Source organism: Felis catus, chromosome C2 (assembly GCF_018350175.1).
Source record: "Felis catus isolate Fca126 chromosome C2, F.catus_Fca126_mat1.0, whole genome shotgun sequence".
NCBI lineage: Eukaryota > Metazoa > Chordata > Mammalia > Carnivora > Felidae > Felis > Felis catus.
This window is the reverse complement of record NC_058376.1, coordinates 140,572,833-140,594,489: the sequence shown is the minus strand read 5'-3', so window position 1 is coordinate 140,594,489 and position 21,657 is coordinate 140,572,833. Positions and strand designations below refer to the sequence as shown.

The 21,657-nt window shown below is 39.2% G+C and overlaps 1 protein-coding gene across 10 annotated transcripts in view; it reads left to right on the top strand.

Annotated features, from left to right (window-relative positions):
- Positions 1–21,657, top strand: part of THRB (thyroid hormone receptor beta) — a 391,572-nt gene that overhangs the window by 49,717 nt on the left and 320,198 nt on the right. The gene's annotated exons all lie outside the window — the stretch shown is intronic.

Genomic DNA, 21,657 nt, shown 5'->3' with positions numbered 1-21,657 from the left:
TGAAAGAGTTTTAGTAAACGCCCTGAATTATGCTGATAAAGAATAAATGGACTTCTGATACCATCATTGCAGTAGGCTTTGCAGGAGTTTTCAAGAGTATAGGGTTGTTTTGTTTTGTTTTGTTTTGTTTTGTTTTGTTTTGTTTTGTTTGAGAAAAGTCTTTCCATGGTGGATAGTGTTGTGAAATGATAATTTAGCAGAGGCAAAATGCATTTCTGCAGAAACACACATCCTTCCCTCAATAATCACTCAGGATGCTGACTTTCCCCCCAGACCTGCTTCCTATGTTGGGATTGTTTTATTGTGGCCAGACTTTGAGTGGGAAGAAAGTGGAGGTTGGCAGAGTTAAATGGGAAAAGGCCAGAGTGGAAAGAGTAAAGAAAGAATTAGCCTGAGCTCATGGAGAGATGGCTTCTAGGATGATTCCTTTTAAAAGCTAAGGTGGTTTATGAGATACCCACTCCACCATTTCCCTCTGAGATTGTGCAGTACAATGAGAGCGATACAAAAGGCGGACTTCTTTATTTCCTTAGGAGGTTATGTCCAATGGGTCCAGCTTCTTGTTTTTCTTCTCAATCATTGTTTTGTCCTCATTCTTTACAAAATAAATTTCATTCTGATGTTTATCTTAGAAAATAAAGATTAACTACTCTAATATTCAGAGATAGCCACTGCAACATTTTGCCACATTCTTACCCAATTTGTTTTCTCTGTATATATTATTATGTTACAGAATCAGGACCATAGTCTAGGTATAGTTTTATATCTTACCTGTGTTCACTTGACAGGGAGCATTTTCTCAATGGCATTAAATATTCTTCAAAACATGATTATTTAATGACTGTATAATGTTGGACTTTTGGATGTACAACTATAGCTGAATGTTCATGCTTTCTCTCGGAAAAAATGATGTAGCCTTGCATTTCATCTTTTGCCATTTTCTTTCTTGCTTCTACATAATAGTAGATGCAATCCGAGGATGTGAACATGTTTATAGTTCTTCTCAGATGTGGCCAAAGGTATTAATTTACGCTTACACTGGCAGTATATCAGTCTCAGTTTCTGTCTCTCCTCACACTTGGTAGAATTAAGCATCAGTCATTAAAAATTTTTTTCAACACTTATTGGACATTCATAGTAATTCTTATAAACTTGTTCATCTATATTCCTTGCCCATTTCTCAATGAGGTGTTAATATTTTGCTTATGCACTGTGTTAAACTCTTTATATGTCCTGTCTCTGGAAATTATGTTCCTAGTTGGGTGTTTGCCTTTTAATTTGAAGTATTGTACTAAGACATGACTTTTTTCATGTTTAATTACTGCAGCCAAATATGTTACTGCTTTCTGACGTATGGGTGGAAATTCTTTGTTTGGCCCAATATGTAATAAATAACCACCTAGATTTTTCATAATCCTTTATAACTTTATTTTTTACCTTAATATGTAATTCATCCATAATTTAGTTTGACATATGAGGTAGAAATATAATTTTTAACTATTCAGGTAGTTATTCCAACACCATTTACTGAATAATCCCTTTTTTCTCCATTGAGTTGTGATTAAATCTATCTCTGATTAAATTGGCAAATACATTTCTGTATCTGGGCCCTCCATTCTTTTTATTTTATTTTTTTACTATCTGTTGATTATTATAGGGGAATCATATTATATTTTCTATAACACATATCCATTTCTGATATGGCAAACCCTAACCCCTTCATTATTTTGTTTTAAATGTGCCTTAGCAATTATCATCTGAGCATTGTTCAAGGCAAATGTTGGAATTAATTTTTGATTATAAAAATCCTGGTGTATTCTGCATAGAATTATATACAAACTATGAATTATTTTGAAGGATTTTGTATCTTTACAATTTTCAATCATTTCACAATATGCCTCGGTTTTTTCAAGCCTTATTTGACGTGATAGAAAAATTATTTCTTCATATAAGTCCTGCATATTTTTGAAGGTTATTCTTGAGTATTATATACTTTTTATTTAGCTATATTTGGGATGTTAGGTATTGTTTTCTAATTGGTAATTACTGTTATATGAAAGATCAGTTTTTATATTTTGTTTTTTATTCTATTTATTATTTTTTACCTAGTTCTTTTTAGTTTCCCTAGTAAACAATCATATTATACCAAATAATGATTCTATTACCTTTCTAAAGAGCATACTTGATATTTCAGAATTACATCTTATGGCATAAACTAGAATTTCCACAGCATTGTTAAATATACTTAATTGTATTTATTCTTATCTTGTTTCTGATTTTCTTTCTGATGGGTTTTTCCAACCATGTTAAGTGATTTTATTGCATTCCTAATAGGCTGCAAGTATTTTTTTAATCAAAAGGGGTTTTGAAATGTTGTAAAATGCCTTAAGATTTATTTTTGGTAGGTTATCCTTTGTATGAAACCATAACACAGAAGCCAGAATATAGGATTTATGGCCAGACAGACATGAGCTCAAATTACATATTTCCTCTTAGAAGTATATAACACTGAGTAAGTTATTTGTCTTCTTCCAATTTCAGTTTTTTATCCTGTAATATGAGGATAAAAATATAAATATCTTGTAAGGATATTGTGAGTATCCAATGAGAATTGTTTGCATTTCACCAGACGTGATATAGAGTATCATATTAAAAAAATTATTGTGTAATTTTTGCCTTTGATCTATTAAAATGATATACTATAATCACAAAAATCCTAATATTTAATCATCTTTTTGTTCTTGGAGTAAAGCCTAGTTGGTCACGATGAAGTGTTTTCATAACTCATTGCTGTATTCAATATTTGTTGATTATTGCATCAATTTGCATGAGCTGGTCTTACGTTGAATTTTTATGTTGTCTTGTTAGTTTTTACATCAAAATGATGCTTAACTTCATAATGTGATTTGGAAGTTTTTACTTTTTTCTGTGCTGTGAACAGAAAAAAATGTAATGGGAATTCTATTTTTCTTGAGAATTTTAAAGACGTTTCCTGTGGAATTTTCTATGCCTGGATTATTTTTTGAACGAGATAATGCTTTTATAACTTCTTAAGATTTTTTTCTGTTTGTTGGTGTTTGTTTCTCTCCTTATTTGTTCTATTCAACGTGTCTGTTTCTGCTTGTGTTGATCTTGGTAATTCACATTGTATGTAAACATTGTCCTTGTGTTAGTATTTTTAAAATAATAAGCATGGGATTGAACACAGTATTCTCTTACAATTTCTAAGATTTTTTTATATCTGTGCTTCTCTCTCTTTTTCCTGGTTTACTGTATAATTCTGAGGTTTCTCTGACTTATTTTAAAGAACTACCTCTTGGGTTTATTTATCCTACTGTCTTGGTGCCTCTCACTTCTGTAACATAATATGGTAGTCATTAGACCCTAGTTTTTATATACTGTTAACTCTGCCACCTCGAAAGTAGTCATTGGTAGTCAGAGATCATTTGGGCGCCTCAAAGGTCACCCTTAAGAAAGGAGCTGGTGTCGTTCCAAGGCTGTGAGCTATTAGGGACCAGTCTGCCTGGGTTCACATCCCAGCTCTGGCACTGACAACCCATGTAATCTCCAGCAAGTTACTCAGATGTTGTATGTTATAGTTTTGTCATCAGCATGTGAGGATATGAAGCCCTGAAAACAGTGCCTGGCATGTAGGAAGTAGCTTTTAGCTACTTTCAATTTTATATTTGATAATCAACACCGCTGCTGTTCTCAACGTTACGGTTTATAGATACCGTTGTAAGTGGAAAATTCTAAGACAAGTGGAACATTAAAGTATTCTTTTGCTTTAAGTTTCTTTTTATTTTTCTTGAGAGAAAAGATAGAGTGCAAGTGGGGAAGGGCAGAGAGAATGGGAGAGACAATCCCAAGCAGGCTGCACGCTGTCAAGCACAGAGCCCAGTGCGGGGCTCGAACTCGCTGACCGTGAGATCATGACCTGAACCAAAATCAAGAGTGGGATGCCTAACCGACTGAGCCACCCAGGTGCCCCTAACATTAAAGTATTCTTATTTGTGATTTTTGCAAGGGTGTCCAGCCTTTAGAAGAACCAGACACTCTCAGTAAGAGATACTCCAGGTATTAGAAGAAAAAAAAAAAACAGACTGTGAAGTTACAGTCAATCTGTTCAAAATCCACATTGGTAGAAACGCAGGGGTTCCTCACATGCTTCTCCCATCTGTGTGGGTCCTCACATATCTGCTGATAGCTGTATTCCAAAAGTCAGAGATAAAGGTGTTTTCTTGAGGAAGCCAGCGATTTTCAGGAATGGCTTAAGTATTATTATTTGGGGAGGAGTGGCAAGGGTATCTTAATTAGACAGGCTGTTTGTTTGGAGAGGGTTCTGTAATGATGCAAAATATGTATGTTTTTTTTCTGCCCAGTATGTGAAGGGCGCACCTAATCGTAGCAGCAGCAGGGGCAAGGGGTAGATGTGCTCTCTGACAGTCATGTCACATAGGCAAGTGAGGTGCTAAATTACAAACAGGTGATTCCACTCTGTGTGTGTGTGTGTGTGTGTGTGTGTGTGTGTGTGTGTGTATCGTGCCGTGCTTCACATTTATTGCCTTCGTTGATTCCATGATCTTCTCTTGGAGTGCTGTGCCTCCTAGAATACTTTCTTAACCTTTGCTGCTTGCAACATCTTCCTGTACCTCCCCAAAGGGAGAGGCCTTCCTCACTGTGCCTCCATTGCTTTTGGGGTAAAGTTCAAACTTCATAGCAGGCACAGAGAAGGCCTCTCCAGACCTGTATCCTCCCACCATTCTTCACCAGGCCTCACGGTGTTAACCATTGTGGCAGGCAGCAGTCTCAGATGCCCCCCCAGAGGGCCCACCTCCTGCTGTGCATGCCCTCTGCGATCCCTGCTCTTTGCTGGGGACAGGACCTGTGAATATGATGGGACTGTCACTCTTTTGACCACGTAAGACTCTATCTTAGCAGAGAGTCTTCTGCTGGCCTCGAAGAAGCAAACTGTGGTATTGTGGAGAGGGCCACATGGCACAGGATGGCAGGTGCCTTTAGGGACTGAGAGCAGCCCCCAGCTGGTGGCCATCAGGAAAAGGTGGCCCTTGGTCCTGCAATCCAGGGAGCTGCATTCTCCCAACAACCAGGGAGCTTGGAAGGGAACCTTGAGCTTCAGATGACTTTGTAGTGCCAGCAACACTTTGATTTCAGCTTGATGAGATCCTGAGCAAAGGGCCCAGCTGACCTAAGCCATGGGACTGACCCATGGAAACTGTCATATGATAAATATTGTTGTTTTAAGGTGTCAAGTGTGTGGTAATTTGCTGTGTAGCCATAGCAAAGCAATGCAATTAGTCAGTTTTTGCCTTCCACTCATCACCCATTTCCTTTGGTGCCACCATGTCCATGTGTCCCCATCCAGGGCTAAGTTACCATCCCTCTGGCCTCCCCGAAATTGTCGTCCTGTTCCGTGTGGGAGAACATGATTTTTTAAATTCTGAAATCGTACTCTTGATATGGTCTTTGTCTCTTCGGATTACTTTTATCCATAAATCTATTTCCAGCATCATATTCTGTTTTTATATTCTGTTAAATGAATGTGAGTGCAAATATGTTAGGAATTAGTTATTTTGCATTCTTCAAAACTCACTATATCCAAATACATATCTGAAAGAGTGAATTCATTGTCAAATTTAGACTGGGGGTCTTGGAACAAGCATGAATTAAGCTGCGTGAGAACTACAGGATGGTAGGCTATGAGGATTCACCCTTGGCCCTCTCAAGATACTAGTTTTTTATCAATAATGTTGGTGAGGATATAGATTGCACATTTATCAAAGCTGTGGTTGACATGGAGCCTGGAAGCATGGAAAATGCTTTGAGTAACAGAATTAGCATCCAAAAGGACCATTTCAGGTGGGTTTGACAGGCCAACTCTAGCAAGATGAACTTTAAGGCATTAAGGTGTAAAAAGCCCTACAGTTAAGGGGGGAAAATCAATCTAGAATCTAAGGATAGGGTAGGTAAGACAGACAACATATGCAAAAATATTTAGATTAGATGTTTACAAGTGAATATAAATCAGTGGTATATCAAGGCTTGAAGCTGAGCTTATTTGAATCATGAAGTTAATTTTAGATTCTATTAATTGAACTGCTGTGTCTAGAACGAGAAGAATAGTCCTCCTCTGCTCCATGTGAGTCACCCCTAGAGGGTGGGGTAGTTTTGGGTACCTCTTTTAATGGAGTCATAGACAAACTGGAATTTCTCCATTGGGCAGGGACCAGATGAGTGAGCAGATTTTAGCATGTGAGTACAATATTGTGGAATAATCTGAGTTGTGGATATTTTGTCCGTGAAAGAAAAGGCATCGAAGGATTAGACTTCCTTTCTATAACCTTGGTGAATGGAAATTATGGGGAAATAGATTTTTTATTTTATTAAAGAAGTAATTACTGACATGTACTTAACAAAATAGACTTAGTGGCCTTTGGGAGTTGTTGGGCTCATTGTCCCTGAGCTGTACGAATAAAGGCTAGCAGATTTGCGAAGAGGTCTTTTGAATGCACTGTCACAGTGAGACAATGATGGACCAAAAGAGACCAAAACATATAGAGGCAAGAAAATTTCATTAAAGGTAAAGAGTATTGAAACTTATGTGCGTGGTTTCATACAGTAGGCGGTAACACAGCATAATTCCAGGCAGAGGATCGGGTCCCCCAGGTTTCCCAAAGTTCCCCAAGAGTCAGTATCCACCCCTTAGTTAGGCCACCCATGTAAATGCAGATTCCTCTAGGTGTGAGAAACTGCCTGTAGCAGATGCTGGTCTTGTCCCACCCAGATCCCCTTCACTGGCGAGAGCACCCATGCTCCAGCTGCTGTGGCTGTTGGCTGCCAGCCTCTCACATCTGCACCCTCCCCTTTAAAATTGCCCTTGATTGATGCTGTCTGCCTTATCCAAAGATGCCTGGGGGGTTACAGCACCCATCCCTGGGGGATGGCCAATAACCGGCTGATGCAGAGATATGGGGGCTTAGTCCCCTTGTCTCCGTGCAGGACAACCTCTGAGGAGTAATCTACACTCCTGGTGGGATCAGGCTAGACTTTTCCTGGCATCACATCTCTGTTGTCTTCCCCTCTACCCTCTCATGCCTCCTGTGCTCCCTCATACATTTCCACAAAGAGCCCTGACTTGTGCAGGAATTGTCATCTCAAGGTTTGCTTCTAAGGCTCCTTATCTGAGACACTACCTTTGCCTTTTAAAAAAAAATACATTTATTTGTTTATTGAGAGAGAGCACACGCGGGGATAAGGGGAGAGAGAGAGAGGGAAAGAGGTAGAAACAAGACTCGAGCTCACCCAGCGCAGAGCTTGAACTTATGAACCATGAGATCATGACCCGAGCCGAAGTCCGAAGCTTAACTGACTGAGCCACTCAGGTGCCCCTACCTTTGCCTTTCTTTGGGCATTTATAACTTCTTGCCCCTCTGCTTATAGCAGGTTCTGCCTTTTCATCTACCCTCTTACTCAGTGCTCATAACTGGGCCAAGATATCATCCTCTGTTTTTATATTATGGGACTAGGTGAAAAGAAGGTCATTTTGCCAGAAGCACACCCAGCAGGCTCATGCTGGAGAGGTCTGAGGACCTCTCCAGCAACACTGGAAGAGATGCCCTCTGAGAGGCCATCCCCCCGAGCATCAATGATTCTATGGTTCTCGCAATACCACTTCATCCCTCAAAGTACACAATGTGCACGTGTACACACACACACACACACACACACACACACACACACTTCATGCACACAACTTCCTTTGTTTCTTCTCTGACAATGGCGACGCCCCCTGACCCTCTCTGGGAGCTGAAAAGACCGGAGGCTTTCCCTATTGGGCATCAGTGTTCCAGCACTTGTCAGATTAGACAAACGTGAAGACCAGTTGGTGTCCATCTCCTTTTCTCCTTTTAGCTGCCTTATGTTTCTGCTCCTTTGCGCTTCTTTCCAAACATCCTGCTGGGAACGAGCACCTGGCGATCACCAGCCATGTGAGGTGGCTTGTGGGAGAAGAGGAGGAAGAACCTGGTGTGGGGAAAAGAGGCTTGGTTTGGGGTCTAGACTGACGTGCTCAACTCGTGGCTCTGGCTTTCAGCTGGACAGCTATGTAACCTTCAAGTCACTTAACCTTTTTAATCTCAATTTCCTCGTGTATGAAATGAGTGGAATGGGCCTGCCCTACCTGACAGGCTCATGAAGACCAAGTGAGACAGGGCATCCTATGAAAGTATATAGCTGTTGACAGACATCAGATATTATTCAGATACTATTTTAAAATGCACTACTGCTTCTTGGCGTGCCTGGGTGGCTCAGCCAATTAAAGCATCCGACTCCTGATTTCAGCTCAGGTCATGATCTTGCAGTTCATGAGTCTGGGCCCCATGTCAGGCTCTGCTCTGTCAGCACAGAGCCTGCTTGGGATTCTCTCTCTCTCTCCCTCTCTGTGCACCTCTTTCTGTGCTTGTGTGCTCTCTCTCAAAATAAATAAGTAAACACGAAAAGAAAAGAAAAGAAAAGAAAAGAGAAGAAAAGAAAAAAGAAAAGCTGTCCTCAAGAGCTTGCAAAATAGTAGGAGAACTGAGGTGCTGAGGGACAAACACATGTAAAAACTATTTAAGGTGGAGACTGTCCATGTCACCAGGGAGGGACACAGTTGTATAGGTGAACTCATTGTTCTTTGGGAACATTTGTTCTTTGGGCCCAAACATTTGTTCATCTTCTTCCTTGGATTTCCTTTCTGGCTTGGGGTTTGTAAACAGCAGGACCTTTGCATAAAAACAGGGAAGTAACAAAAATCTGTTACCCCTTTATATGCTTAAGTGAGAAAAGAGACTAGTCCATATATATATATATATATATGATTGATGCAGAGGCAAAATAATCTTTTTAGAATCAATACTTCTCTTTTTTTTTCCTTTTAAAAAAAATTGTTTTAATGTTCATTATTGAGAGAGAGAGAGACAGAGCATGAGCAGGGGAGGGGCAGAGAGAGAGGGAGACACAGCCTCCAAAGCAGGCTCCAGGATCCAAGCTGTCAGCACAGAGCCCGACGCGGGGCTGGAACTCACGGACCGCGAGATCATGACCTGAGCTGAAGTCGGACACTCAACCGACTGCGCCACCCAGGCGCCCCAGCATCAATACTTTTCAATGAGACTTAAGAATGCCTGTTTTCCAATGGATCTGATACATCAGCCAGATCGCTGAGCTGGAAATGCTTCCACATGTATCTCTTTGTAGGAAACGATCGGCTGATTTTTTTTATCGTAGCGACAGCAGGTCTACATTATTATTAATATACTTCCAGTGCTTAGAGAAGCTTGGAGAAGCTGGATAGAAACAGTTCGATACAGGTGATCTTCCAGGCCACCCGTCCTAGAGATGCCAGGTGCTCCAGGCATAGTGTTGCAACCTCAGAATCAGTGCTCACAGGCAGTGCCAGAATGCCGAGACATACAGTGGTTTCCTGACAACCTGAATTGGTATTATTATTGACAGCCAGGCCCAGAGTGAACCTCCCGAAATAAATGAATAAATAAATACACACCCACACACGTGTATACACATACATGCATGTGCATATATGTATACATATAGATGTATATGCATATATATGTGAAAAAATATATCCATATCTCTGTCTATATCTATATACAGATGTATACATAGTAGGTATGTAGAGACTATAGAAGAACCACTCCAGATTCTTTGGGCCTCAGGACAGGTCGGCAGGACGGCACCGTGTAGAAGTCAAGTCGCAGATCAAAGCTTGCCCTCTTGACTGCTGTGTTTATACACGGCATGATCCTGCCAACCCGTCCCTGAGGCCCAGAGAATCTCCAGTGGTACTTCTATAGTCTCTACACCCCTCACAGTGTCAGGCTGTCCTTTCTGTGACTCAGTCTCCTGCTATTATTCTTCTATTCTTGTGTTTTCTTAGAAAAGCAGTAGCTCTTCTGATCTCCTTCGCATATTCCTTATTGTGGGGAAGGCTCGCTTCCTGTACTTACCCCCGGGTATACGCCAACATTGTTATTCCGATAGTAGCCCTTTCTCTTCTTTTCCCTCAAACTGGGATCCTATTGTTGTCTGGCTCACCCTGGGGTCTGTCTAACCCCCTTCTCAGTACATAAGTGTCATTTTTAATTCTGTTCTAGTCCTTGCTTTGTCCCCCCCACTGCTTTTAAGGGCACATTTAAGGCTTATTATGTGTACCCTCATGTAGTTCTTTGATTTCTCTAGTCACTTAAGCTGCAATTAATTTCGACTTCTGTGAAAGAGAATTAATCATACTGGGGCATAATCATCTATCCTTCCTAAACAGCGTGGAGGGGCTGAGGAGGAGGAGTCCAGCAAAGCATGCTCGTATATGTACATTGCTGTGGGCATCACTTGTTTCTGGGCCCACATCCCTCATTGTTTCCTCTCTTGCCCTTTCAATACTTTGGGGACTGATTTGTTTTAAGTTCTTGAGTGGTTGTGGCTAGGGCTGGGCCCTGCATTCCGGCCTCAGTATGGGAAGGTCTCGTTCCCCTTGGCTCCTTGTTGCAAACACACCAAGCTCTTCTCTTGTGCAAGACGTATGCTGAATGTTTAGAGTTATCACGTTATGGAGAGAAGAAATGTTCGTCTTCATATAGGCATGCTCACGTGTCTTGGGGTTTTGCTGTGGCTCGGTGCTACCTATTTCTGGCCTTTGTCTCCTGGACCTCATCCCGGCTCTAGGCACAGCTGACTAGCACCCTGCTCATTTCTCTACATTCGCTTCCTTTGACCTTTCTATTTATCTCCTCCTCTGTCCCTCTGCCCACACGTCTCCTGAATCCTTTGCCTCACTTTGCCTAAGTGGCATTAAAGGTTTTCTAGCATTCTGATTGTCTCTTCATCATCCATCTACCCAGTGTTTTAACTTTACTTTTTGTAGTTCCAAACTTTGTTCTCTCTTTCTCCCTCTTTGCTTCCAGTGGCACCAGGCACCTAATCACCCAAGCTGGAAACCTCCAGGTTGCTATTGACTTCTCCCTACCATCCGAACGATTTTCAATGAAATGTTGCTCCCATCCATCCCCATCCTGTAGCCCCTATCTCAGGCCTAGACTGTTCCAACATGTTGGCGTTGGTTTTCATTTGCTAAAAAGCAAATTTGAACGTGCCCCCCCCCCCAGCAATGGGTGTCTTTTTGATCGCTGAACTCTACACAATAAAATTCAGATGCACGATGTGGCATCCATAGCTCTGCAGTGGCAGACCTTGGCCCCCTCTCCTACTACTGTCTGTCCCTCCCCACTACATGTCAGACACACTAACTTCTCACTATTTTTAGAGGATGGTTTTCTGCCTTTTCCACATACCATCTTTTCTCCCTCAAAATGTCCTCGTTTTCTCTAGTTGGCAAAGATCTATTCTTTCAGAACTACCTTATAAAGTTTTCTGGATTTTCTCATGTTGAAGCTCCTTTGTATGTCAGCTGAGTATTGTCTGTGTCTCTATCATGACATCTAACCCCATATTGAGGGTTAAAAAGAAAAGGAACTCTTTGCATTTGCAGAATAATTTATAGATGACAAAACTTTTTCACAGGCTTTCTCTCCATGGTGAGTTGGAAAAAGCAGAGATATGAAAGGGAGGTTGTGTTCAACAGCCCTTTGGTGTCTGTTCTATTTTGGTCATTTTTGATCCCCGGGTACTGTTATCTACACCTTTAGCAACAAGGAAAGTGTGTCAAACGTCCTGCCACTTAGGAGGATAAGAGCCTGGGCAGAGCACTTGGTGAGGATGGCCAGCCAATCTGTTCTTGAAAGCGATAGTCTTGAATTAATGACAGAAGGACCCAGGGGAAATCTATAACAACTCAGAGCTAGGAGTTTTTGCTAAGAACATTCTTTGTAAAACGTTGAATTTTTAAGCACAAATTTAAGCTAAGAATGGCTCGACCTCCTTTCATCTTGCTTTTTATTTTAATCATGGAATTAGGCTTGCCTGGTTAATCAGTGCCCAAAGCAAAGATAACCTAGGGGCAGTTGGCACTAGATACTTCAGACACTAGCTACAGGTTAAACCAGAAAGGGGGTGGGGGCGGGTAGACTCGGAAAGCAGTTACTGGCTACTTAAGTATATAGTCATTGGATTTTAGAGCTTGAAGGATCTAGCCTCTAATTATAACTGAGGAACGAGGCCGGGGGAAGTCAAGCACCTGTCAAGACCCTCACCATTAATGGCTGTGAACTGTGTCTTATCCAGAATCCTTTCCCCACCTCGTTAATATATACGAAGGCACAAAATGGTCCTTGAGGGAAAATAACGCAGGATACACTGATACAGTTACTCATGAGATTGAGCCTTCATTTTGGGTAAATTAGGTGGATGATAACTTTAATAGAAGCCAAGAGTTTTTACTGGTTTATCTCATTGTGATCCTCACAAAAGCCCTGTGAGATGATGTATTTGTATTCTGTTGCTGTGGTCAGGTCAGGTCTGCCCTTGTTGCAGTCAGAATTTAGAGATGAGTTCTATGGGACTAAAGTCAAGGGATCTGCATGCCTAGTTCCTTCTGGAGACTCTAAGGGGAGAAGCCATTACCTTGCCTCTTCCAGCTTGTAGGGGCTGCCTGTTTCCTTGGCTTGCAGTTTCTTCCTCCACCTTCAAAACATGTCATGCAATCTCTTCTTCCCTCAGCATCTAACCCTCTCCTCCACCTCTGATTCCTCTTCATCCCCCTCACAAGGTCCTGTGCACTTATACTAGGCCCACCAAATAAGAAAGAAAAACAACACAATATACTGGGCCCACCAAATAATCCAACCTAATCTCTTCATTGTGAAATCCTTCATAACACTAGCAAAGTCCCTTTTGTCATATAAGATAGCACATTTACAGGTTCCCGCAAGTGGGACATGGACGTATTTGGGGGCGCCATTACTCAGCCCACCACAGAGAGGTTCTGTTCTACAGCTGAAGAAACTGAGGTACAGAGAGATGAAGAAACTTCCATAGGGTTAGGTAGTTACTGAGGAGCAGTCATTCATTCTTTACCACTATCTCTGGAACTGAGTTAGAAGAAATAAAAAATAAATGATATAACTGATCTCAAGGTAAATGTGACCTAGCATCATATTTTTAAGACCCCCTCCCCAAAAGAAACTAAACCTGTGGTCTCAATTATAAAATCTAATCTATTATAAGAAAAACAAAGATTCTAAGCTTTTTTTGAAGGGTAACATTCTTTATAAGCTCAAGGTGATTCTTGGACTATAATAGGCCACCATCCAGACTTAGTCATCCTGCTAGCTGCTGTGAGCTGATATTTAAATTTTCAAAGCTTAAATCAGCTTCAATACATTTCTATCCATTGGTAGTGGGTGGCCACTCTAATGCAGTGAAGCTAACATTTTTGAACTTGACAGCATTTCTTTTTAATTTTTGAAGTCAGCTATTGTATTTCTCCTAATCTCTCCCTTCTCTCATTTGAGTATCTCAGATTCAGATTTAGTTAGCCATTCATATGAAATGGACTTTTGACATCCCAGTGTCTACATTAACTTCCCCTAAAAACTCTCTAGTATTTCCTTCTCATACAGTATGGTCCCAAGGATTGCTTCTGGTATTGCAGCTATATTCAATAGTCTTGTATGCAGTTGAATGTTCCCCTTCTTAAACTGGAAAGTGTAACTCTGTAATCTTACACTTTTGACACAGAATTAATGGAAAGTTGGACAGGCCAGCCCATTTCCAGAAAGAAACTAATTTCAAGCTGTAGCTTGGCTGATAACCCACTTCAAGTCCAAAGAAAGAAGCAAAATATTCCTTTACATTTTGATCATCTTCAGTGCCACATACTCAGGATTCGTGGAGTTAAGAAGGCCTGTCTTCCTTGGTTGGTCTCTTTCTTCTTTATATATTTTACTTACCAATAGATTTATGTATTATAACATATATGTAGGCTATGAAACTTAATGATGAAATAAATCTCTCATTAAATCAATGCCCAACTTAGGAAGTAGGACATTACAATATGGTTAATATTGAACATGTAGCATTTTTAACTGTTCCTATCTCCTGCCTCCCTCCACTGAGGTGCACTGTTAGGAATTTTGTATTTATCAGTAAGGTTTTGGGGGGGATGTTGGTATTACATGTGTGTATATCTCCCTAAGTAATACGTATCTTAAAATCTTGCTTGAAAAAAACCTTTTTTCCTTGTCTGTGGGCTTTAGAAAAATAGTTGCATGCCATATACATACTTTCCTGCAACTAGCTTTTTCATATATCCAGAATATAAAGCTAGAATTTGTTCATTTACCCCTGCTGTATGATACTATGTTGTGTGAATATACCACTTTATTTATTTGTACTTCTGTGGATGGACTTTTAGGTTATTTCCTGTTTAGGAGTTTATTCTGGTAATTTGCTGTTACAGACAATGCTGCTATGAATTTTGTTGCACATTTTTTTTCAGTTCATGTGAGTAAGAGTTGCCCTAGGAATAGAATTGCTGGGTCAGAAAATAAATGCACTTTGCTAGGTGATTCAAAATTATTTTTCAAAGTGGTTGAACCAATTGAAGCTCCCTTCAACAGTATGAGTTCTTATTGTTCCACATCCTTGACAACATTTGGTAATGTCAGGCTCTTAAATTTCTCCCACCTAAAATATATCTCATTGCAGTTCAAAAAACATTGCCATGATTTCTAATAAAGTTGAATGTCTTTTCATGTATTTATTTATCATTGATGCTTCTTTTTTGGTGAACTACTGTTCCTATCTTTCCCCATCTCTCTCTTAACTCATGGTAATTATAGGTGTGTGTGGGTGGGGGGGAGAGAGAGAGAGAGAGAGGAGAAAATACTAATTCTTGTGTTGGTTTTAGGTGTTGCAAAGCACTTCTCCCAATTTGGGGCTTGCCACTTCATGGTATCTTTTAATGAACAGAAGTTCTTAATTTTAATGTCATCAAATGTATCAATATCTTGTTTCATGGTTAGTAATTTTTAATTTTTCCCTGAGAAAATTTGCCCTCCCTATTCTCTATTTTTTGACTACTTTTATAATTTTATCTTTATATAGAATAGATTTTTATGTTCCACAGCATGAGATAGGGATCCAGTGCCATTTTTCTCACAGGAAAGATAGTTGTGCTGGCATAACTTGTTGAGTAGTCCATGATTTCCCCTTTGATCTTCAGTGTGAAGGCTTTCATAAATTAAAATTTTCATTTATGTGAGACTGCTTTTGGTATTTCTATTCTATTTCATTGTACAAGTTGTTTCTGTGTCAATACCTCCTGTTTGCTTTCCTTTCCTTCTTTCATTATCCGTTTTTCTGCCTTCCTCTGAGGATCCTGGATCTTTCATTCCATAATTCACTTATGTCCAAGGTCAGCAAGTTTCTTAGGAACATCCTAATAGACTCCATAGTGGATCAATCACAAAATGAACAGGGCTGTCTCTTGCTCATGGTGGTTTCCTCTCCTAACACATGCCAGTAAGTTATCAAGTCCCCACCCCCACCAGGATGATCATGGGGATGAAAGGAAAAAAGAGTATGTTCAGTTACTCTCTCTCTAAGGTCTCACTACAGTTGTTGTTGTTGTTGTTGTTGTTGTTTTTAATATTTGCCACCATATCACTTTGATCCATTTTCTTTTCTTCTAAACTACTGTCATTCATGTCCCTGGACCCTGGACTCTACACTTCCAAATTGTGGGTTTTTTTTTTAAATTTTTTAATGTTTATGTATTTTTGAGAGAAAGAGAGAGACAGAGTGTGAGCAGGGGAGGAGCAGAGAGAGAGACACACAGAATCCGAAGCAGGCTCCAGGCTCTGAGCTGTCAGCACAGAGCCCGATGCGGGGCTTGAACCCATGGACCACGAGATCATGACCTGAGCCGAAGGTGGACACTTAACCAACTGAGCCACCCAGGCGCCTCTCAAATCTCAAATTGTTTTTATATAAATGTGTACTTTATATTTTGCACTCTAAATATTATCTGATTCATTTTGATCCATTTGTTCAGATTAGTTTTGAAACATGATTATATTATCTCAACTATCCACAACCATTCACTGTGATGGTAATCCTATCTTCATCCAAATCAATAATCCTCTCTATATTCATCCAAAATCAATGTAATAACAGTTGACAGGAGAGAGCTGGATATCATAATTTTATGTACCATATTCTCAATCAGCATTTATTAATTAATTAACAATTGTTCAAATCATCTATTCATTCCTTATCATTTAGGTCATAGTCTATGACCTTACCCCACAATATTTTGTGCTTTGTCAAGCACCTTGCTGAAAGAGGCATATGATGCCACTGGTATACCTTCATATATATATAATTTAGCATATAACATATATAGTACCATATATCAGGTATCACATATCATATATTTGTTTATGTCTCCTCCCCAACCCCATGCTACTCTTTATTGATTACCTCATCAATTTTTCAATAGTAATCACTAACCATGCTCTTAAGTTTAAATTACAGTTTTTATGGGTTTGATATTACTTCCCATGCCCACCTCTCCCTGCCACTGCCCTCAGCTCCTTCCTTTGATAATCAGGACAAAAGCTACTTTTCTCATATCAAGAAGAAGAAGAAGAAGAAGAAGAAGAAGAAGAAGAAGAAGAAGAAGGAGAAGAAGTTGTTGTTTATTTGGTGCTTGCTTGTTTGTTTTTCTCCATTACTTCTGAGGATCTGATGCCCCTGAGCCTAGAGACTTGAACACAATTAGGCGCTCACTTTAAACTTTCTCTCTCTCTCTTTTTTTTTTTTTGGTTTACTACTAAAATGAACCACTTAAGGCCTCTTCCTTACAATTTGAAGATAATTCTTCTTGATGATATTACAAAAGCAGCAGGGAGAAGGACTGTTTTCCTTCCTCTTTGTTATATGCTCACATTGCACTGTTTGGCTCAAGCCATGGGTTTCCCTTCCTTGTTCTTCTTGGCTTGAACATAACTGAAAATGCATTTTTACATATTGAGCATTTGCTTTGCAAGCTTCCTCTCATCCTTGACTTCAGCTTTTTTGATGTTATTCTGACATCTGATCATGCTGCTGACAACCAAATTGGGTTAGGAAAGGTAAAAGAAAGCTTGTCAAGACCTAGTGACGCTAACCTTAAACAAACACCAATATTGCTGGTGACACTGGCAATTACTCCTACTGAGCACTTATTCCCAAAAGGGAATTGGTGGCTAGGAGAGGAGTTTGATCACTTGAGCTGGAGACACACGTGAATTCTGTATGTGATGCTGTTACACTTTGACAAAGAACACTCTTTTACAATATCTAAAGGATGGATCTGAAATAACATCTGTAACTAAGAATAGCAATACTGTCCATTGTGTTAATCTTTAGTGCCCAACCCAATGCCAAGCACATAGTTCTCAATAAAAATATGTTGACAGAATGAGAACAATATATATTGGAGGAGAGGAAAAAAAAAGATTATTTCCTTCCAGTCACATGAGAGACTTGAGAATATGGATTTAATTTTTCATGTTATCTTTGGGCTGATTTGTCATTTTTCGCTTTAAGATTCTGACCACTTTGAACTACAAGAAATGTTAGTAAAAATAAAGTATATACTTCTTGGAAAAAACATTGTTTCAAGGTTAAAGACATATAAGCTAGAGCAAGTATGCACATCTTCCCTGTTTGAACTGAAAGAAAAGGAAGAAAAGGAAGAAATTAACAGAAAATTTAAAATCTTTGTCTCTTTCTGATATTTTGATAAAAGCCTCTTGGGAGTGTCAACAAGAAAGACTTACCAAATCTTCATGGTTAGAGATATTGTAATACTAATGATGTAAGTACAAACATTTCAGAAAGACATTTAGTATTTTCTCTTGAAAATGAATCATTAAGATGGTTTTAATACTCTAAGTTAACACTCTAAGTTTATAGAAAGGTTGAGATTATGTATGTGTGTGTGTGTGTGTGTGTGTGTGTGTGTGTGTGTAGGCAGATGGAGACAGAGAGAACCCTTTTTTCCTGGGGTTCAATTGTTCAATATAAGATGTAGCACAGAAATTAACTTTGCAGAAATTAACTTAACAACTCCTGGTGTTGCAGGTAATAATCTCTAAGTTTGCTTAAGCCTTTTGGAAGTAGGCATGGCATGTGATCAATTAATAATCAATTCGCAACTTATTAGTGTAGATTCTATATCTCACTATTCACACTCGCTAAACATTCATTCAAATTGAGACCCTTTTTTGGTTATAAAAAGTATGCAATGATATGAGCTATGTTAACTGATTACTAGCTGGGAAGGTTTTCCTCAGTCACAGATCCAACTTCAGTGCAGGGTTTGCTATTTTTAAGCGCAGAATTTAGGAGTTTAATTCAGTTAAAAAGGGAGGAAGTTGTCAAGGGAGGGTTGCTAAAAGTTCATGCTAAATTTGCTTAGATCCAGATTGTGTTCATTAATATTTATACATCTATGGTTGGGAAGGGGCGATTATGCTTCTTTAAAAATACTGGGTATTCATTTTCCATGTATCACATAGCCTTCTGATTAGGGAAGGTGGGTTTTCATTGTACGATCAATGGAGATACAGATGGAAACCATCTGGCGCCTCATCCCCTTTTTGTCAAAAACCTTGTCTTGTCTCTCACATGTCAATGATGAATGGAAGGATTTCAATCTCTAGCTGAACAATGCAGTTTGAATCCCTCAGCGAGCCAAGGGGTTTTTGGCAAGCATCGATGGGCTTAATATTTTAAAGAAACCAGCAATCATTTTAATTCATTAGTTGAGGCCTGTTGTTCTAGGCAGTGTTTTTGATTTGTATTTTGGGCATTGGCTTTGTTTTTGATTCACAAGCGTATTCCGTATGGGTATATTTTCTTTTACACAGTGTAAATCATAGGGACAAAAGTAGGAGTTGTATCTGATAAGATGACCAAAATGCTGGGAGTTTCTTTGAATCATTTTCTGTATTAATTATGATTCATATTAAGAGTTCAGACCCAAACTGCCCTTGTTACCTGGTACAGAGCATACATTAGAACACAGGATTTAGTTAACCCGACTGTAGATGATGAATCTAAAAATCAATGCGGCACTCTGCTTTGTGAGAGGAAACTTGGCATGGGCCTGTCTTAGAGCATCTTGAGTACAGACAGCACTTTTATGGTTTGTCTGCTGAAGGTAAGTTCCTGGGTGGAAGCAAAGTGATAGACCCACATGGGCTAGCTTTGACAGTCATGCTTTAGCTAACAAAAAACAGATTGGTTTTTCTGCACTCCACATTTAGTAGAAAGAGGTGAATCACCAAAAACCAAGTTGATGCGAGAGCCTTATTCAGAAACTCATTTCTGAGTATATCTTGGGGTTGGTAGAGATTCAGCTCAATTCTGTACACCTGCCAAGATTGTGGTGGTCTCTATGGCGGGTATAGGTCCCACTGCTGACATTTGTGTGGGGCTGTAGTTAAGAGAGCACAGAGCATGCATGTCGTTTTACCTAATTATAATGACTATGGTGTTAAGGCATAGTGCTTCCTACCTGCCAGGCACTATTTTAAACACTATGTATATATCTTCACTCGTTTAATCCTTACAACCACTCTAATAGGTAAATTCTATTACTATCCTCATTTTATAAATAAGGAAACCGAAGCCCAGAGGGATTAGGAACTTGCTCAAATCCTATAGCTGTTAAATGGTAGGGATTCCAATCGAGATAGTAAGGCTCTGCAGTCAGTATGCTACGCCATTGTGTGTATTGTTTCTCATAGTTACCATACGAGGAAGAGATCATTTGTGTTATTTGTGTTTTAAGGACAAGGACACTAAGGCATCAAGAGGTTAAGTTATTTGCCTCACTGTAAGATCAACCATAGTTGGAAAACAAGACTTGGAGCCAGGACTCAGACTTTCTGAATCTCATCCTATTTTTACAAGGAAACATTCAGAACAAATGCCCTGACACGCCACAAAATCCTTAGTCATTAGAGGACTCAATTTAGTTCAGTATAGTGCAGTCCTAGGAAAAGGAATATACTGATTCTTTACAGATTTGCAATACTGTAATCCAACCAAATTATTTATGGTTTACTTTTTATTAACAAGAAATTGAAATTAACTCTCTGATGCTACTCAATTGAGTCCTTGCCATATATATATGTGTGTGTGTGTGTGTGTGTGTGTGTGTGTGTATATATATATACTATACATATAATATTTGATATATATATATATTATTGCCTCCAAATATTGGTGAAAGTAATAATATATAAGAAAGTAGTAATATATAAGAGCTTTTACATTTTGATAGGAAAATACCTGAAAACTTGCATTTTTAAAAAATGGACAAAGAATGAAATGCAAATGGGCTACAATTTTTTTAAATGACAAAAAGATTTAACCTCATTAAAGAAGAACAATATGAACCCATCCTGATACTCAAGAGACAAAGATTAAATAAAATGGTAATCTATAACATTACCATATGGTGCAAGGGAATTGGCACTCTCTTCTACTAAGGATTTAGGCTCTTATTTTATTTAAATTTTTTTTAATGTTTATTTATTTTTGAGAGACAGATCATGAGCTGGAGAGGGGCAGAGAGAGAGGAAGACACAGAATCTGAAGCAGGTTCCAGGCTCTGAGCTGTCAGCACAGAGCCTGACATGGGGTTCAAACCCACGCACCGTGAGATCATGACCTGGGCCAAAGTCGGACACTTAACTGACTGAGCCACCCAGGTGCCCCAAGCATGTAAGCTTTTACAAGAACAATTCATCAGCGTGTAACAGTACCCTTAAAATATATCTATACTTTGATCTATCAATACCACATTTAGGACTTGATCCCAAGAATGGCATCATAGATGTCAACAAAGATTTTTTTAAATAACTGATAAAAACATTATTTATAAAAGCAAGAATCTGAAAAAAATAGGTTTGATTAAATATATTTGGCATATTCGTACGATGGAATAAAGCAACTTTGAAAACAAGATGTCTAAAATATATTTAATTTTTTTATTGTTTATTTATTTTTGAGAGAGAGAGTGAGCACAAGCACAGGAGGGACAGAGAGAGGGAGACACAGAATCTGAAGCAGGCACCAGGCTCTTAGCCGTCAGCACAGAGCCTGACATGGGCTCAAACCCACAAACTGTGAAATCATGACCTGAGCCAAAGTCGGATGCTTAACCTGAGCCACCCAGGCACCCCAAGGTGTCTAAGAATATTGAGATGTAAAAGATGTGGTAGGTGAAAAAGCAGTTTAAAAATCTTATAAAACAATATATAAAAAGCAAATTTAGGGGCGCCTGGGAGCCCCAAGTCAGGCTCTATGCTGACAGCCTGGAGGCTGCTTCAAATTCTGTATCTCCCTCTATCTTTATGACCCTCCCCCGCTCATGCTCTGTCTCTGTCTCTCTCTCAAAAATTAAATAATACACATTTTTAAAAATTTATTAAATAAAAGCAAATCTATATCAAAATGTTAATGATTTTATTTCAGAGTAGTAGTGTAGTGTTTTTTTTTTTAGTTTTTATTTAAATTCTGGTTAGCTAATATACAGTGTAATAGTAGTTTCAGGTGTAAATAGTGTAGTTATTTTTATTCTTTCTCCTTTTCCTTTGTAGCTTAACGCAATAAAAGTGAGAG